We start from the raw sequence: 19,116 nt of genomic DNA on the forward strand, positions 1-19,116 counted from the left end.
GCGACACGACTCGCCTCGCTCTTGCAAGTCGCCCCCGTTCTGTACAATGGAACCGTTCTGAGAGGAGCGACTCGAGTCGCTCCGACTCAGAAAAAAGGTTCCTGTACTACTTTTGGGCGACCTCGGGGCGACTTGCATTGACTTCTATACAGAAGTCATCTGCAAGTTGCCGCTGAGGTCGCGGCGAGGCAAGTCGGAGTCGCCTCGCATCGCCTGCAGTGTGAACCGGCCCTAAAGGTGTGAAGAGCTTTCCAGGGAGATTCCTGCTCTTGTCCTGTTTACATTGATCACCAAAGGTGAAAGAAATCCCAAAGGGGACACCAGTGGGGAGACCCCCGGGGATCCCCTCACTTTGCAGGGATTTCCTCTCACTTCCTGTTTGGCTAAGGGACAGGAAGTGAAGGGAAATCTCCTCAACTGGAACATAGATGGCAAAAAAGACCCGACAGGGGTTCTAATCCGTCCTTACTCTAATCACAATGAAACAAGCCCCATGTACAGCACAGTGTGTGTATTGTGCGCTGGGCTGTAGAAGTTTCTGTAGAATGATGACAGGAGAGCGGGAAGAAAAAGTTTCTCTAGAAGTTATGTAGAGGAGTACACACATCCTATGAGGAGCGGTAAGTCCCCCCCCCTCCTCCCGGTAGGTGTCACGTGTCCCAGCACAGCCCCCCCTTTGTCCTGTCTCCCCCTCCAGGCGGCCCCTCCCCCTCCTCCTCCCCTCCCCCTCCTTCCTCATAGCGGACTGTGTCCAGGCTGAGCGGGGATCGCAGACCGGGGTGAGTACAGGGTGTTAGGAGGACGGGTGGGGGGCCCCGATGAGGTGTGTGTCCCCCTCCCCGGTGGGGTGCTCGGGATTCTGGGCGGGGGACGTTCTCCTCCTCCTCCGGCGGTGTGTAGGGGGGGAGCGGGGCTTGGTGTGGAGGGAGTCCCGGGGAGGACACCACGTACTCGGTGTGAGGAGCGGGGTCTTTGTGTCCGAGGAGAGAGAGAGAGCCGGGGAAGGGGCCACACATATCCGCCCACAGGGCCATGGGACCGGAGAGACCTGATGGCAAGAGACCGGGGAGGACACCGGCCAGTGATGTGAGGAGATGGGCCAGTGATGTGAGGAGATAGGCACGGGCCAGTGATGTGATGGTATGGGCCAGTGATGTGAGGAGATGGGCAGTGTGGGCATGGGCTAGTGATGTGATGTGAGGAGAAGGAGATGGGCAGTGTGGGCACAGGCCAGTGATGTGAGGAGATAGGCAGAGAGGGTATGGGCCAGTGATGTGAGAAGATGGGAACGGGCCAGTGATGTGAGGAGATGAGCAGTGAGGGCACGGGCCAGTGATGTGAGGAGATGAGCAGTGAGGGCACGGGCCAGTGATGTGAGGAGATGGGCAGTGAGGGCACGGGCCAGTGATGTGAGGAGATGGGCAGTGAGGGCACGGGCCAGTGATGTGAAGAGATGGGCAGTGAGGGCACGGGCCAGTGATGTGAAGAGATGGGCAGTGAGGGCACGGGCCAGTGATGTGAAGAGATGGGCAGTGAGGGCACGGGCCAGTGATGTGAAGAGATGGGCAGTGAGGGCACGGGCCAGTGATGTGAAGAGATGGGCAGTGAGGGCACGGGCCAGTGATGTGAAGAGATGGGCAGTGTGGGCACGGGCCAGTGATGTGAAGAGATGGGCAGTGTGGGCACGGGCCAGTGATGTGAAGAGATGGGCAGTGTGGGCACGGGCCAGTGATGTGAGGAGATGGGCAGTGTGGGCACGGGCCAGTGATGTGAGGAGATGGGCAGTGTGGGCACGGGCTAGTGATGTGAGGAGATGGGTAGTGTGGGCATGGGCCAGTGATGAGGAGATGGGCAGTGTGGGCACGGGTCAGTGATGTGAGGGCACGGGCCAGTGATGTGAAGAGATGGGCAGTATGGGCACGGGCCAGTGATGTGAGGAGAAGGAGATGGGCAGTGAGGGCACGGGCCAGGGATGAACATTCGTACAAAACCTCTGTGTACATTTGATGCCTAGATGAATGTCATTCATAAATTTCACTTGCTTTTAATGTTGAATTTTAGAATAAATGTAATTCTGTATAGATCGCCTCTCACACTGATAGAAATTCCTTCCCTGATAGAAATTTCCCTCCCGCTCCTTCAGATTTTCTTGTCAAGTTGGTAAGAAATTAACATTCCCAAATATATGCAGCACCTACTAAATAAATAAATGATGTCATACATAAACTTAAAGTGGTGTTGCCACCAAAAAAATAAAACTACTTAAAATTCGTAAAAAAAATCAAAAAAAAATAATTGGCAAAAAAAAATTTTTTTACTCACCTCTAAATACCGGTTGCTAGGGGGTCCCTCGTAGTCTGCCTTCTTCATTGCCCGGGCTGGTGACATCACTTCCCCTCGCGCCGCACATTCACCTGGGACCGGTCATGTGTCCCAGGTGACTGTACGGCGTATCACGGCGCCCTGCGCCGCTCGCGCATGCGCAGTGGGTGCCCGGCTGTGAAGCCACAGCCGGGTGCCCACAGTATGCATGACGGCGCCGCGAGCGGAGCGGGGAGCGAGGGGGGGCTTCGTTCCCCCCGCATCGCTGGACCCTGGGGCAGGTAAGTGTCCGATTATTAAAAGCCAGCAGCTGCAGTATTTGTAGCTGCTGACTTTTAATTTTTTTTTTTTTAGGGGGTACCCCACTTTAAGGGATAAGTTCACAATTCTATAAAAAATAACAAATGCCTGTTTTTTGCAGGTAAAATAATGTGCACCTATTATATATATCTCACAGGCGCGCTCTGAGGCTCCCGCAGACTGGCGGTGTAGCCGCTCTCCCCGCACCTCATATAGGCAGATGCATAATGACTGGAAGACTCAATGAAATGCTTAGAGAGCTCACTAGCACCCTGGTAGTTCATTAAGAACTACAAGCCATCATCAGCAAAGGATGTTGGTACTTGTAGTGCATGCATTCACAGGAAACTATGAATAAATGACACGACCGTGTGGGCAAACCTTCACTCGGTTGAGTTGTTTTCAAATTGTGACAGTGAGCGCGGGGAGAATATTTTCAGGGGGGACGGGGGTGGTGTAGAGGCTGCAGGAGAGGGAACATGTAACGTTCTCAAAGGTAAACATCCTTTATTATAAAAGTGCTTAATAAGATTTAAAAAAACAAAATAAAAAAGGGTGATAAAGTGCCATAAATATAATCTCTGCTAAGCTTAATACATAAAGCTGGGTGATGGGTGCTCCATTTCCACTGTTTGTGGATAAGGGATTTGGATGTCCTCGTGTTTGTGAATGATTTGTTGCACCTTAATGCAGGGGTTGACAAATTTGCTTGGAATCTAGGAGCCAGCTAAAAAAGTTAGGAGCCAGGTCTGTGACGGCGATCTGGACCTGTCCCTGGCCTGACATGGAGACGAGTGAGGGGAAGATGGTGCCACCAGCCCCCCACCTGTCTCCAAGTCATTGAAAAAAAGTTATTTTAAACGCGCTCTGTCCCGCCAAGCTTGCGTGCAGAAGCGAACGCATATATAAAAGCGGTGTTCAAACCACACATGTGAGGTATCGCTGCGATCGGTAGAGTGAGAGCAATAATTCTAGCCCCAGACCTCCTCTGTACCTTAAAACGTGCAACCTGTAGAATTTTTTAAACGGCGCCTATGGAGATTTTTAAGGCTAAAAGTTTGTCACCATTCCATGAGCGGGCACAATTTTGAAGTATGTCATGTTGGGTATCGATTTACTCGACGTAACATTATCTTTCACAATATAAAAAAAAATTGGGCTAACTACTGTTTTCTTATTTTTTTTGTTATTAAATAAATTTTCCCCAAAAAAGTGCGCTTGTAAGTCCGCTGTGCAAATACAGTGTGACAGACAGTATTACAACGACCACCATTTTATTCTCTAGGGTGTTAGAATAAAATATATATATATATATATATATATATATATATATATATATATATATATATATATATATATATATATATATATATATATATATATATATATATATATATATATATATATATATATATAGGGGGTTCTGAGTAAAGTGAAGGAGATGGAGCTTCCCCTGCCTGCCAGCCTATTAGCATTGCTGGTTGTAATTCCAACGGCCACCACAAGAGGGCGCCAGATTCCAGAAGGAACCATAGGATCGTAGAAGGCCTCAAAGCCGGGGGCTCAATTACCGGCCGCCGGCGGCGCGGCCCGACGCGATCACGCCGGGGGGGGGGTCCGCGGTGACAGGATACCCCCAGCTGTGATGCCCCAGGTGCCAGGCCGCTATTTCTAGTCGCAAATGCGACCTGGCGCCCGGGTTTTGTCGAGCCCTGCCTTAATGAACTGATTTACAGATGTTTTTATATTTTATTTTTTTCAAGCACTTTTAGACCTCATTCACACGAGGGGGATCCACTCAGCGGAGTCCGCCAGCTCGGCAGGAGATCTCTCCGTTGATCACCGCTGAGCTGGCGGGTGACAGGTCTGTCTCTGCTCACTAAACTGGGAGGGGCCTGTCAGAGCGCCGCTGATTCATATCGGACGAATACGTACAGTGTGTCAGTTTTCATCAGATCTCACCCGATCTGCCCAGACGGATGGCGAATGTATCACCATACCTCTGATTTTAGTGAATCGGAGGGCAGACGGCTGTCAGTGGACACATCTCCGCTGACATCCATCTCCCCACAGGAGTCAATGGATGGCCCGATCAGATCCGCCTGAAAAACGGACAGTCGGATCCAAGCGGACTTGCCGTGTGAAAGGGACCTTATATTAAAGCGTATTTCTACCCATTTAAAAGTCAGCAGCTACAAAAAGTGTAGCTGCTGACTTTTAATAAACAGACCCTCACCTGTGGGCACCCCAAGCCTCGCTCTTCTCCCCCTCCTCTCTGCGGCACTGGCATTGTAACTGTGGGCGCCCGGCTGTGGCTTCCACTCAGTGGCACCAAGAGAGAAAGTGAGAGCCGAGTACCTGTCAAAACTGGTTACCCGCCCCCCCCCCCCCAAAAAAAAATACATGCTAAATGCGGAAGTTCCATTTTTGGGTGGAACTCTGCTTTAAATTTATTTTATTTATTGTGTAGGTGCCGCATATATTTTGTGATTTGTTTAGAACTGACACACAGTATATATTGGTTCCTTGCTCTTATATTATTATGTATTTATTATATACACGCACAAATGAATAATCTATACGTGTATGGTCAGCATTAGGCTCCACTGTACCTCTGTACTCTGGTATGATTTTAGGGTGCATTGTTGTCATCTATTCTGAATGGCCCGACTTTTACACAGGGGATCTCCTCAATGGCATCACAAGGCACAGATTTACATGGGATGTGTTGACCAGTCTATGATATGTAGGTTTATTGATGTTGAGGTCTATTCATAGTGTATGTGCTGTACCTACCTACCTGCAATTTTATTCTGGTAATTGTTCCATTTGTCCTCCTTCCAGTCCCAAGTTCTTCTTCCTTCTCTGCTTCGGTCATCTTAGGGTGAGATCCCGTGCATTTGCAGGCACTTTTAGTCTGTAGGACATGGCAGAGCCCCATCTGCACAAGAGCCCACACATGTGCAGACATAATGTTCTCTCCCGGGTCCCATAGACAGAGACCTGTAGCTTTCTGCACATTCTAGCTCTAGGGGTATATTTGGGGGCCTTTGCATATGTGCAGGCATACCACAGGGCCCTGTTAGGTCCTAAAGACTATTGGAATCTGCTCAGATATCACCATGGACATGCAACCCTTGCTTAGGGGAGGATGCAAGAAGTCAAAGGTGAAAAATGTAAAAGTATTTTTGTTTAAATCCAATTGTATAAAAGGGGGGAGGCAGAGGAAAAGGAAGTCATGTTTATGCAAAAAATGAATGTTCACCCACTCCTAGGTGCGAATGACACCTTGTTGCTGGGGTGGGTGTAGACATATGAGCTGTGTCTACTGAAGGGCTGGGAAACTTTCCGTCACATTGACAACTGGAACTAACTGTGTGGCAGCCAAGTCATTAAGAGCTATTTCCAGTTGGGAGGCAGGCGCTGACATGTCGGGGTTGCTGGGTAAAATCAGCATTGTGTGAGCAGCTAATATGACAGTTGGCACTGCACAAGACTGAGCCAAGTCATGTCAGCATGTGGAAATTGTGTACTTGGCACAGTCTCTCATGCAATACTGGCTGTCTTACAGGCACATTAGGTGTTACATCCTCGCACAGCAGGAGCTTTACCTAATGATAGCCCCAGCATTGCAGCGCCCACCTCTTATAACTTTCACTTCTTCTAGTTGTATTTTCATACAACGGTTTGCATGTCTCCATTGAAGTTGTTTTTCTTCTGACGAGCGCTCTGTTTGCACACAGATAGCGGTTTTGCATCACATTGTGATGAAGAATCACGAGCATTTGCAGCAGTGGTTGTCTACATACAAGGCCTCTGCTGTGGCTCCTGGCCGCTCCACGGGGCCACACCTAATGTTCCATATACAATAGAAGACTGTCAGACTTCAGATATGGTAGAGGAGATGATCAGGGACTGAAGATGTGCAACATGGGTGCTTTGAGAGTAAGGGGACATGCAACATGAGACTGCTAGAGTTCACTGTCATTAAAGCCTTCTTTTATAAATGATTGTTTCCCCTACTGACTGCTAGGTCCCACAAAGGGCCTCACAGCAAATACCAAAGGGCAGCAGGCTGGGCACCAGGGATTTACAGGAATCTACAACGTTTCTTTGTTCCACAGTGGTGAAGATTTGCAGTCGCACACAGAAACTTTGAACTCCTGTTACTATAGTGTTATATTATCACAGCATATGTTACAATTTCTCTGATCTGCTTACTTGTTCTTTCACTGAATTGATTGAAGAAATGGTTGTTGCTTCACAGATTGCACATTAATCGCAATGTAAATGAAATTGGAGATTTTTTGTTTGTGTTATCCACATATGTTTAGTAGGAGTGGGCTCCATTATTGTGTATCTATCGTATATTTTTCTGGATCCTAAATACTGCAGAGTACAGTGCCATGTAATGATGTGACCCTGTCTACAGCGTTTCCTTGTGAAGCTGAGGGTAAAGGCTGAGCCTTTGACATCCTAGGGTTACACAAAGCAGGTTGAACAATGCTGGGAGCCATTCAACCCAGAGGATAGGTGCCTGAATTGGTGAACAGATGAGTCTGGGGAGGGGGGGGGGGAGGGGGGGTCAGTGGTGGAGACCGGATGAGTCCTGCAGCCAGAGCTGCTTTTTGCTCAAGTGTCCTATCTTTGCATTGGATATGCAGGTTTTTCAGCTTGTACGTTTTTATTTAATTATTTTTTAATACCAAAATGGTGATCTGGACCAGAACATTATGATGCGGGGTTCTGTCCACTTGTGAGGCAAATCTATTTCAGCACAACCGTGATAACAGGATCCAATAAAATGCTATTGAATATTTTAAACATGGTGATCATCTTCTTTGGAGCAGAACTAAAGTTTTGATTCACTTGCGTTAGATGACTTAACTCCTGTGAATGCACAGAACTCAGTCATCCCAGCCACAGAAGACCTGCGAGTAGGCAGGAGGAAGGTTTATTTTATTGCAGAAGAGGCATTGTAATAAAGGGCCTGCCATGCAAGTTTTGTAATGTTGCCCTTAGTTCCACTTTAAGTCAGCACAGCGTTTGGCCTATTACATATTTCTTACATCTATGAAGTGTTCTCTGAATGGACTAGATGGAAATCGTGATGTCACTGTCCTGCCTCCCCACCTCATCCAGCCAGAGAAGTTTGTATTTATTGAAGAAATGCAAAGTGTTCCCTGAATGAGGTCTGTTCAAGCAAGTGACTGCCTGTGTTTACAACGCAGCCACTTGGCACAGGAAGCTAGTGGAGAGCACTGTAGTAGTGGTGTCCACAGGTGACCAAAGCTGGGATGAAATTCAAGCAAGTTCAGTAGAAAGTGGCCGGATTTCAATGCATGTGTGGCCACTGGTACTCAACAGATGTTGATGTATTGATCCACTTCTGTTGAATAGACCTGTTGGGGGAGGGGGGGGGAGACACTCAATCAGCAGCTGCAGCTCTGATCCATGTATTCTGACCATTGAGTACCACCCCCCCCCCCCCCCACTGTCAACATACAGAAGCGCAGCAGGGAAGACTCCTTCATCCACCTCAATTTATCAGTTGTATCAATTCCATATTATTATTATTATTATTATTATTATTATTATTATTAATAATAATATTTTTATTTTTTTTCGTTCAGCCTGTTGTCTGAAAGAAAAAAAAAAAACGAAGCCATGTAAGGCCAGCATGCTACAATGATTTCTATCTTCCATAGAGATCCCTGACACACATACAGTAACTTGCACTGGTCCAATGTAAATATTTCCATAACTAAATGTCTGCTTTAAAAAAGGATCTAACCTTTCCTTAATGCCTTGCATACAGAACTTTGAATGTAGCTGATTTCACAGGAAGCAGAGAGGGAGAGGAAGCTGCACAGCATAGGAAGTACTGTCCGTGACTTGTGATCAGCGCTCCTGATTCTGCTTGTAGTGTTGTGCAAAGATTAAATAAAACCTTACTGAGAGAAATATGGAGGCTGACCTCTCATTCTCCAAATGCTACATGCCTGGTAATGTGGAAACGCACGTTGTTGTAAAATTAAAGTGGATCTAAAGTTCACAATACTTACCCCAGCTCCAATGGTCTGATGCCTGCGGGATTCCTCGCCTGCGCGGGTATCCTTCTGGGTCCCAGTCTTTGGCTGTCTTGATTGGCTAGTGTGGGATGATATGGTGCACAGGCTCTGTGTCAGGAATCTAATCTGGGCTGCGCATGTGGAGCTCTGTGTACATTTTTAAGGAAGGCTGCAAGGTGTGATTTTTTTTTTTTTTTTTTTTTTTTTTCCCCCAAAAAGTTTTTGAAAGACTGCTGCGCAAATACAGAGTGACATAAAATATTGCAACAACTGCCATTTTATTCTCTAGGGTATCTGAGTAAAAAATATATATATATAATATTTGTGGGTTCTAAGTAATTTCCTAGCAAAAAATAATAATTTTCACTTGTAACCAAAAAGTTTTAGAAAAAGTTTTAGAATTTAACTGCTTCAGCCCTGGAAGATTTTACCCCCTACCTGACCAGAGCACTTTTTGCGAACTGACTATTGTGCGACGTTGCACCCAAACAAAATCAACCTCATTTTTTTTTTCCCCTACAAATAGATATTTCTTTTGGTGGTATTTGATCACCTCTGCGTTTTTTTATTTTTTGCCCTATAAACAAAGCGACAATCCATCTCCATCATCTCCATCATCTCCATCATCTCCATCATCTCCATCATCTCCATCATCTCCATCATCTCCATCATCTCTATCTCCATCATCTCTATCTCCATCATCTCTATCTCCATCATCTCTATCTCCATCATCTCTATCTCCATCATCTCTATCTCCATCATCTCTATCTCTCTCATTTGCATAGGCACGTTCTCGTTCTGAGGCTCTGTGACACGATTGCTGGGAGGCTGTACATGCCAGGCGCGCACACCTGCTATCCCTGCCTCTTAATGGGGATGTACAGGTACACCCATTTGCCCACCGCTGCCATTGTGCCCACGTATATCGGTGTGCAGCGGTCGGGAAGTGGTTAAGGTAATTGTAAAGGCTCCTTTCAATAAAAAACAAAAAAACAAACTTGTTATACTTGCCTCCTCGGGTCCCTCTTGGCTGCTCCTGGCCCCTCCCTCCTATCGAGTGCCCCCTCAGTCTGCAGCTCTCTATGGGGGCACCCAAGCAGAGTCAGAGCTTTGTGTATCCATTCAGACATAGAGCCCTGACCTGGCCTCGCCCCTTCTCTCCCCCTGATTGGCTGACTTTGACAGGTGCAGGAGCCAATGGCCCCGCTGCTATGTCTCAGCCAATCAGGAGGAGTGTCCTGAACATTGCTGGAGAGAGATGGGGCTCAGGTATGTATTAGGGGGGCTGGGGAGGCTGCTACACACAGAATGCTTTTTATCTTAATGCATAGAATGCATTAAGATAAAAAAAACCTTATGTCTTTACAACTCCTTTCAGTGGTTAAACTTCCCTCATTTACACCCTTTGATCTAAAAGGACTACTGTTTACTTTGTAAAGAAAAAAGTCTAGTGTTACAATGTATCTCTTTATCGCTGTCTCAGAGCCCATTCGCACAAGGGCGACTTTGGATCTGACTTGAAGTCGCCCCAAGTCACCCCTAGTCGTGCGACATGATAAAATCATGTAACTGAATGACAACTGTCTTAATGTACACTACTGAAGTTGCTCCGACTTCAGAAAAGGTTCCTGTACTACTTTTAATACGACTTCTAGGCGACTTGTACCCATTGATTTCAATAGAAGTTGCCTCCAAGTCTGATCCCCTGTCTTAACTGAAGCAACTTTCCAGGAAGTAAAAATAATTTTCTAGGCAAACCCCTCCCTCCCACAGAGCTGATTATTATGTGATTGGCCACTGGCAAAGTCCCCAGTCCTGGAGGCGACTTCAAGTCGCCTTGTAAGTTGCCTCAATCGCGCTGTGATTTATACTCATGTCGTGTCCAAGTTGCCTCCCAAAGTCGTGCTGGAAGTTGTGTTGCCCCTGTGTGAATGGACTCTAAGGCTGGCCATGCATGGGTTGAATTTAGGAAGAATCTTCTTTCAAAAATCAGAAATTTTGTGATCAGATAATGCCACCATTGATTTAGAAATTCGATCAACCAAGCCTTTAATTTCACCTCGTGTTGCCACAGAAAAGAAATTTCGTGGCTGGGAATTCTTTTTCTTTCTGGGACTTTTCTTTTCTTGCACATGCGCATTTCTTTTTCAATTTCTCGCACAATTTTCCCATCAATTAGAAAATTGTAATTTTTTTTGGAAAATGCCTAATTACTCAAATTCAATGGCTGCACAAAAATCAGCTGATGCTTCAGCCCACTAATGTTGCGAAGTTCAAAAGAAAATTCTTTCAAAATTCGACCCATGAATGGCCTGCCTAATGCCCCGTACACACGCTCAGAAAATCGTACGGAAAATACTCCTTTCCAAGCGATCATACGATAATCGGATCGTTAGTACAGAGCTTTCGAGAGCCGATCAGGACAGTTCACCCGATTTTTATTCTACCGGACGTGCACGGAATTTTTTATTTTTTTTTTTGTACGACGCCAGATCGTACAATTTTCGTTTAATCAGTACAGCTATCGTTCGAAAATGCAATACAGATGCATTACAACACATGACATCACTTCCAAATTTTTTTTTCTGTCCTGCGGGTATTTTCATGACTTTAGTAAACTCATCAGATTCGATCTGAGATTAGCATGCAATAAAAACGGACGATCATTCGTCCAAAAATCTCATCGTGTGTATGGGGCATAAGCGATGTTGTCATAAACTTGGCAGGCTGCCTGGATTTTTTTTTTTTTTATACAGCTGTTGGCTGTGAGCAGAGAACTCTGTATAGAATTAGAAAATTATTTAAGATCGCAGGGGAGGGAAGAATCTCAATCTGACTCTTTAACAATTAATCGTGCAGCTCTAGCCTCAGCCTTTGGGAGTCATGCTTATAACTGTCAGCCTTGCAATGCCTCATGGGACTTGTAGTTCCTCAACAGCTGGAGGGCCATAGGTTAAACACACTATGACAGTTTGCGGGATTGTGCTGACCTGTCGCCGTATAATGAGGGCAGCTGGTCGGCAAGCGGTTAAAGTATTACTAAAGGTACATTTTATGTATTTTTTTTTTTTAATGATATGCCACAGTTATACTGAGGCAGGATGGCACTGCTGTTTAAAGCGCAAAAAAATAAAAACCACAGAGGTGATCAAATGCCACCAAAAGAAAGCTCTTTATATGTGTGGGAAAAAAGGACATACATTTTGTTTGGGTACAGCCTCGCATGACCATGCAAATGTCAGTTAAAGCAACGCAGTGCAGTATTGCAAAAAAGGCCTGGTCAGGAAGGGGGTAAATTCTTCCTGGGCTGAAGTGGTTAAAAGTCAGCAGGTACAGTATTTGTAGCTGCTGACTCTAATAACATTTTTTGGGAGATTGGAGCTCCTCTTTAATGCAGGGAATACATTAAGGTAAAAAAAAAAAAAGTTTTTGCTTTAGAACCACTTTAACCATTTCTAGCCCAAGGACGTCATTAACTTTCGGTGGGAATATCTGAATGATGCCTGCAACTACAGGCATCATTTAGATATCCTCTTTTTCAGCCAGCGATTCTGTGCATCGTAAGAATGATCATAGCGGCAGTTCAGCTGCTAGATCGTTCTCACACGTGACGTGAGGGGACATCCCCTCCTGCCGCCCTTCGGGCTTTCCCGTGCCATCAGGGACCTGGAGAAAGAATCGGCCGCTGCCAGATGACGATCATGTAGATTTCCGGTGACCAGATGATCTCTATGACTGTGTGAGGCTTGGGCGCAACATTTTTTAAGATCATCCTAAATGTTTTCCTTCCCTCTTTCCTGCATTGCTGCACATTGATGGCTGTGTGAACACATCCACCTCTCCACCCCTTGCCAGATTGCTGATTGTTTTTAAATTAGAACATTTGTGCAAATGCCTCATTTTGGTTCATCTATTTGATCACTTATAGAAACTGTCACAGCATGTGTTTACCTTTGTTTGATGTGGCTAGTGCACACATCTATGCACACATAGGACTTGTGTAATGGCATTGTTTATTTGGTGACAGGGAAATGCACCCATATTTACACAAAAAAAGGCCACCATTCACTTTTGTAGAGAGTTCTCAGCTAGTCACATGCCATTTCCGATTGATGTCTTTGCACAGGATGTTCAGGAAAAGAAAAATTGAGTTGCTGAAAGTGGGTTTTATTTATTTTTTACTTGATCGTCTCTAGTTTTGTTACAACAAAAAATTGGGACGCTCTATAAAATGTACATAAAAACAGAATGCAATGACTTGCAAATCCCATAAACCCGTATTTTATTTACAATAGAAAACATCAAATGTGTAAACTGAGAAATTGTACCATTTTAAAAAGGTAATTTTGAAATTAGTGGCAGCGACACGTCTTTAGAAAAGTTGGGACAGGGCAGCAAAAATCTGGCAGAGTAAATAGTACTAACAGGTAAGAGCTGGAAGAACATTTTGCAGCCAAAAGGTTAATTGGCAAGAGGTCTGTAACCTATAACCTATATATGGGTATAAAAAAAGAGCATCTTATGCAGCGTACACACGAGCGGACTGTATGGCGTATTTACTAAGAATTTCTGATTTTTCGAAATTCTGTCCGTCATACTTTGGTTTCAGCGGACAATCCGCTCGTCAGTATGCTAGTTCGACGGACTAAGAATGGTGCATGCCCAGAAAGGATTTACACGGCGGAAGGGTGCTTTGCTGTGTCTTGGACTTCCTAGTTCTAGTCCCGTCGTACGTGCTGTACACGTCATCGCGCAAGCTTTCGACGGACTGTTTGTGCATCCGTGTGTGGTCAAGTCCGTTCAGTCGAAAGTACGACGGACTGTCCGTCGGATTGTATGACGAACTAAGTACGCCATACAGTCCGCTCGTTTGTACGCGGCATTAGTCAGTGTACACACGATCAGACTTTCTGGCGGACCGGAATCCGGCGGACAATTCGATCGTGTGGGGGTGCAGCTGACTTTTTTTCCCCCCAAAAGTCAGATGGACCTAGAAATAAAACTTTTTTCAAAATTCAAATCAACCCGATGGACTAAAAATTGGGAAAACCATTCGCCTGTGTGCTAGTCCGATGGACCAAATACAATGCAAGGGCAGCTATTGGCTACTGGCTATTGAACTTCCTTGTTTAGTCCCATTTTACGTCATCACGTTAAAAATAAAAAAAAAGTTTTGTTCAGAAAGTCCGTCGGGAAGACCGTCAGACCTAGTCCGTCAAAGTCTGGTCATGTGTACGTGGCTTTAGACTTGATGGCCAAACGTTGGGCAGACATCCACCAACCTGTAAAAAGCTGCATCTAAAACATTGTCAAACAATTTTAAAATAATGTTCCTCAATGTAAAATTGAAAATACTTTTAATATATCATCTACAGTTGTGTGAAAAAAGTATTTTCCCCCTTCCTGATTTTTCAGATTTTTTGAATATTTGTCGCACTTAAATGATTCAGATGATCAAACACATTTTATTATTACACATAGTTAACACAAGTAAATACAAAATGCAGTTTTTAAATGATAATTTAATTTATTAAGGGGGAAAAAAATCTGTCCAAACCTGCCTGGCCTTATGTGAAAAAGTAATTGCCCCCTAAACCCAACAACTGGTTGTGTCACCCTTGGCAGCAACAACTGCAATCAAGCATTTGCGATAACTGGTAATAAGTCTTTCACATAGCTGCGGAGAAATTTTGTCAGGTACTTCTTTGCAGAATTGTTTTCATTGAGCCACATTGTAGGGTTTTCCAGTATGAATGACTTTTTTGTTTTTCGAGCCATTCAGAGGTGGACTTGCTGGTGTGTTTTCAGATCACTGTCCTGCTATATAGCCCAAGTGTGCTTGAGGTCAGGAACTGATGGTCGGACATTCTACTTCAGGATTTTCTGGTAGAGCGCAGAATTCATGGTTCCCTCAATGACAGCAAGTGCAAAGCAGCCCCAGACCATCACACTACCACCACCATATGCGACTGTTGGCATGATGTTCTTTTATTTACAAAATGTACTGACAGAAACTGAGGAAAAAAAAATTCTCTCTCTCTCTCTCTCTCTCTCTCTCTCTCTCTCTCTCTCTCTCTCTCTCTCTCTCTCTCATAAAAAAAAATAAAAATTATCCACCCTGGTAAAAAAAAAAAGCAGTGATTAAATACCACCAAAAGAGAGCGCTATTTGTGTGAAGAAAATAATTAAAAATGAATTTGGGTAAGTGTTGCATGACCATGCAATTGTCATTCAAAGAGCAACAGTGCTGAAAGCTGGCCTGGGCAGGGAGGGGGTGAAAGTATCCCGGTAGGAACCAGTTTTTCAGTTGATCTGACTGTGCTTCAAAGTGGTAATTGGTGCTTTTAATTCCTGGTAGAAGGGAGGGGCAAATAAGTTTGTGCTGCCCACCTATAGGGGCTGTGGCAGAGTAAAAATATATATAACATTTTTGTCAGCTAGTAGTTTAAATAAAAAACAAATATTATTGGCTTATTGTAGATCACATGTTAAACTAGGCATGAGCAGTACCCTATATAAAAATGTTTTAAATGCGTAGTAAAGCAGTTGGCAGTGAATCCAGAAGACGACGCATCCCGCCCTTCCACCCATCGTCGTGGTCCTTTTTTATGTGGTTATTCACTTTCTCTTGAAAGGGGACAGTTTAAAATATAATATATATAAAAATGTGTTTGTGTGTGTGTGTGTTTGTGTGTGTTAGAGGTCGACCGATATGGGTTTTTCTCTGGCCGATGCCGATATTTAGAAATCATGGCGGCCGATAGCCGATATATGATGCCGATTTTTTTTTTTTTTTTTTTTTGGGCCGATTATGTTAGGCCGATTTTTATTTTATTTATTTTTTTTTTTCCTTTTTTATTTATTATTATTTTTTTTTAATCCCCCTTGATCTAACACACCTTTCCCATTGGGGCGTTTTTCAGGCGCTTTTGGGCTAAAAATAGCGCCTGTAAAGTGCCTGCAAAATGGCTCCCCTGCAGTCTGTGTGAAAGACAGGGTGCTTTCACACAGGCGATGCGCTGCAAGGATCTTAAAAAGAAGTCCTGCAAGCAGCACGTTTGGAGTGGTGTATACCGCTCCTCCACCACTCCTGCCCATTGATATGAATGGGCATCACTGCCGAAGCGCATGCAATGCGATTTGGCAGCAGTGCTTCATGGGCGCATTTAACCTCTTCCTTGGCCGCTAGCTGGGTTATATGTGCCCCACTAGCAGCCAAATAGCACCGCTAAAATGATGGTAAAGAGCCGCTAAAACTTGCGTTTTACCATCAACGCTCCAGTGTGAAAGCAGCCTTCATAAGTGATAAAGAAAATTTCTTACATTTAAACATTTATTAAACAAAACAAACCTCCAATCAGTTTACTTGTATGTATGATTTAGATAAAAAAAATAAAAAAATAAAATAAAATCTATGTATTAAATAAAAACAGGTAGTCAAAACTTTTGGACGAAAAAAAAAATGGGCTAACTTTACTGTTTTTATTTTATTTTTAAATAGTGTATTTTTTTCCCATTTTTGCATTTGAAAGACCTCTGTGCAAATGCCGTGTGACATAAAATATTGCAACAACCGCTATTTTATTCCCTAGGATCTCTGCTAAAAAAATATATATAATTTTTGGGGGGTCTAAGTGATTTTCTGGCAGAAAATACAGGATTTTTACTTGTAAGCAACAAGTGTCAGAAAAGATTTAGTCTTTAAATGGTTAAACTGAGAACTTCTACACACTGAGATGACTTCATTCATTCAAGTGTAAACATTGTATCATTTTGTTCTTTTCTTGGCAGTCTGCCCAGAGAGGAGGAAAGGGTTGCTATGAAGACTCAGGCAACTCACACTGACTTCTTACAGAAGTCATTTCAAAGTCCCGCTGTAGTTCTAAATCGGCTTTTTATCAGCACAATCGGCCGATGCCGATTATTTAAAAAACGGCAAATATCGGCCGATATATCGGTCGACCTCTAGTGTGTGTGTGTGTGTGTGTGTGTGTGTGTGTGTGTGTGTGGTACCCCCACCAGCGGAAGGACGCATGGTTCTCAATCAGGCAGGTTGAGGGGCTCCAGGCGATTTACTCATTTCGGAGGAAACTTGCTTTTCAGCTTCCTCTTTTTTTAGGAAAGTCCACTTTGGGACCTGGAGCCCAGGGATTTTGTAACGATCCGGATGGGATGAAATCCCCAGTTCTGGGTTTTGAGATCCACCAGCATACTGACTGGGTCAGGTGTGTGCTGGGCTATTTGTAGACACCTTACCATGGTTCTGGGCTTCACCCTCCCGAGGAGTGCAGGCTAAGCACGAGGGTCAGAGCACCAAGTGGCTGTTATCTATATGGACTGACAAGGGAATGGTCTGTGGGGAACAAAGGCCTGAAGTGGAAGGCATGTATGTACAGTATAAGCGAGGAGGCTTGCTATTTTCCGTTGTGAAGTTGAAACGCCTGCATGGGAATTCTGGATGGACTGTTCGTTTTTTTTTTTTTTTTTTTTGCTTAATAAAAGTGGGCTGGCGTGGACTCGGCTCACTGGTAGCTCTACACTTAAGCTAAACAACCCCCAATGTTATATATACAGTACAGACCAATAGTTTTTGCCACCATGCTTGACTGTAAGACACACTTGGCAAGACACACTCTGTACTCCTCATCTGCTTGCCGTGACATGCTTGACAACATCTGAACCAAATAGGTTTATCTTGGTCTCATCAGACCACAGGACATGGTTCCAGTAATCCATGCCCTTAATCTACTTGTCTTCAGCAGACTTTTTCTGGGCTTTCTTGTGCATCATCTTTAGAAGAGGCTTCCTTCTGGGACGACAACCATGCAGACCAATTTTATACAGTGTGCGGCGTATGGTCTGAGCACTGAAAGGTTCACCCCCCCCCCCCCCCCCCCACCCCTTCAACCTCAGCAGCAATGCTGGCAGCACTCAAATGCCTATTTCCCAAAGGCAACCTCTGAATATGACGCTGAGCACGTGCACAGAACCTGACCTGTTTAAACCCCTGTATGGACTTGGCCACCGTGCTGCAGCTCAGTTTCAGGGTCTTGGCAATCTTCTTATAGCCTAGACCAGGGATATTCAATTAGCGGACCTCCAGCTGTTGCAGAACTACAAGTCCCATGAGGCATAGCAAGACCATGACAGCCACAAACATGACACCCAGAGGCAGAGGCATGATGGGATTTGTAGTTTTCAACAGCTGGAGGTCTGCTAATTGCATATCTCTGGCCTAGACCATCATTATGTAGAGCAACAATTCTTTTTTTTCAGATCCTCAGAGAGTTCTTTGCCATGAGGTGCCATGTTGAACTTCCTGTGACCAGTATGAGAGAGTGAGCGATAACACCAAATTTCACACCTGCTCCCCATTCACACCTGAGACCTTGTAACACTATATATAGACTTTTGTAGTATTAACTGGATCTGCTAGGCCAGATGTATATTTTGGTGAATTTTGTATATGATATCTTATATGAAATTGGTAATTCTATATTGATTTTATTTTTTTTCTTAATAAAATACCAATAAAGATTAAAAGTTTCTTTTGCTTCGTATTTATTAAACTTGTTTTATGGTAAGTTTTGCCTACGGTCCCATGAGCTGGCAGGCTGCATCTGTTGTTGCCATAGTGTCATAATTGGATGCCTTGGATGCTCATGTTATGATTTTCTCAGTGATGTGCAGCTGGTGGTGTAAATTACAGTTGAGGTGAAACGGGTTCATACTTTTATGTATGCTTCCCGGAGCTGGATGTGTGACCATGTTCAGTAACCTTGAGATGAATGGCATGAAATTGAAGAGTCCCTTCTGTGTGTATTGGAAGAATGAAAAGCTTCAGTTGTATTCTTCTTCTTCTTTCTGTAAGTACACTTGGAATCTGGTTTCTATAAACGACAGAAAACTCAAAGCCTTGTGTATGACATTGTCTGTAAGAGATACTAGGATTGGCATTTGTTTTAAGAAGGTATTTGTACACGTGGCCGAATCGAGTTTACAAGTTAATACAGCATTAATGTGTATGTTGGATGATGCCTGAACTTGTCTATTCCCTGATGTCTGTACAATGGACAGCCCTCTAATGACTGTCTATATAAGTACAATTAAATCTTCCCTGAGACAGGAAAGTCTTCTACACTATTACTTGGAATGATGAGATGCATCAGACTATTATGTACACCAGGGTCTCCAAACTTTCTAAACAAAGTGCCAGTTTACTGGCCTTCAGACTCTAGGGGGCTGGACAGTGGCCAGTGGGAGCAGAAATTCCCTGGCATTAGCAGGAGTAAACAATGCATCTTTAGTATTAGGGGGAGGAATAGCGCCCCATTTTTGGATTCAGTGGGAGAAATGGTGCCCATCAATGGTGTCAGTGGGAGGAATATTGCCACATTCCTGGTGTCGGTGGAAGGAATATTGC

At 44.4% G+C, this 19,116-nt stretch overlaps 1 protein-coding gene across 1 annotated transcript in view; it reads left to right on the forward strand.

Moving 5' to 3' along the window:
* Positions 1-703: 703 nt before the first annotated feature.
* The window catches only part of ST3GAL6 (ST3 beta-galactoside alpha-2,3-sialyltransferase 6), a 253,034-nt gene continuing 234,621 nt past the window's right edge, over positions 704-19,116 (forward strand). Inside the window, exon 1 of the mRNA XM_077480185.1 lies at positions 704-779. The gene's annotated coding sequence lies outside the window, so the exon portion shown is untranslated. The remainder of the gene's footprint in view (positions 780-19,116) is intronic.

This window comes from Lithobates pipiens, unplaced genomic scaffold (genome assembly GCF_037356315.1).
Source record: "Lithobates pipiens isolate NorthernLeopardFrog02 unplaced genomic scaffold, aLitPip1_a1.2 Scaffold_16, whole genome shotgun sequence".
Lineage (NCBI taxonomy): Eukaryota > Metazoa > Chordata > Amphibia > Anura > Ranidae > Lithobates > Lithobates pipiens.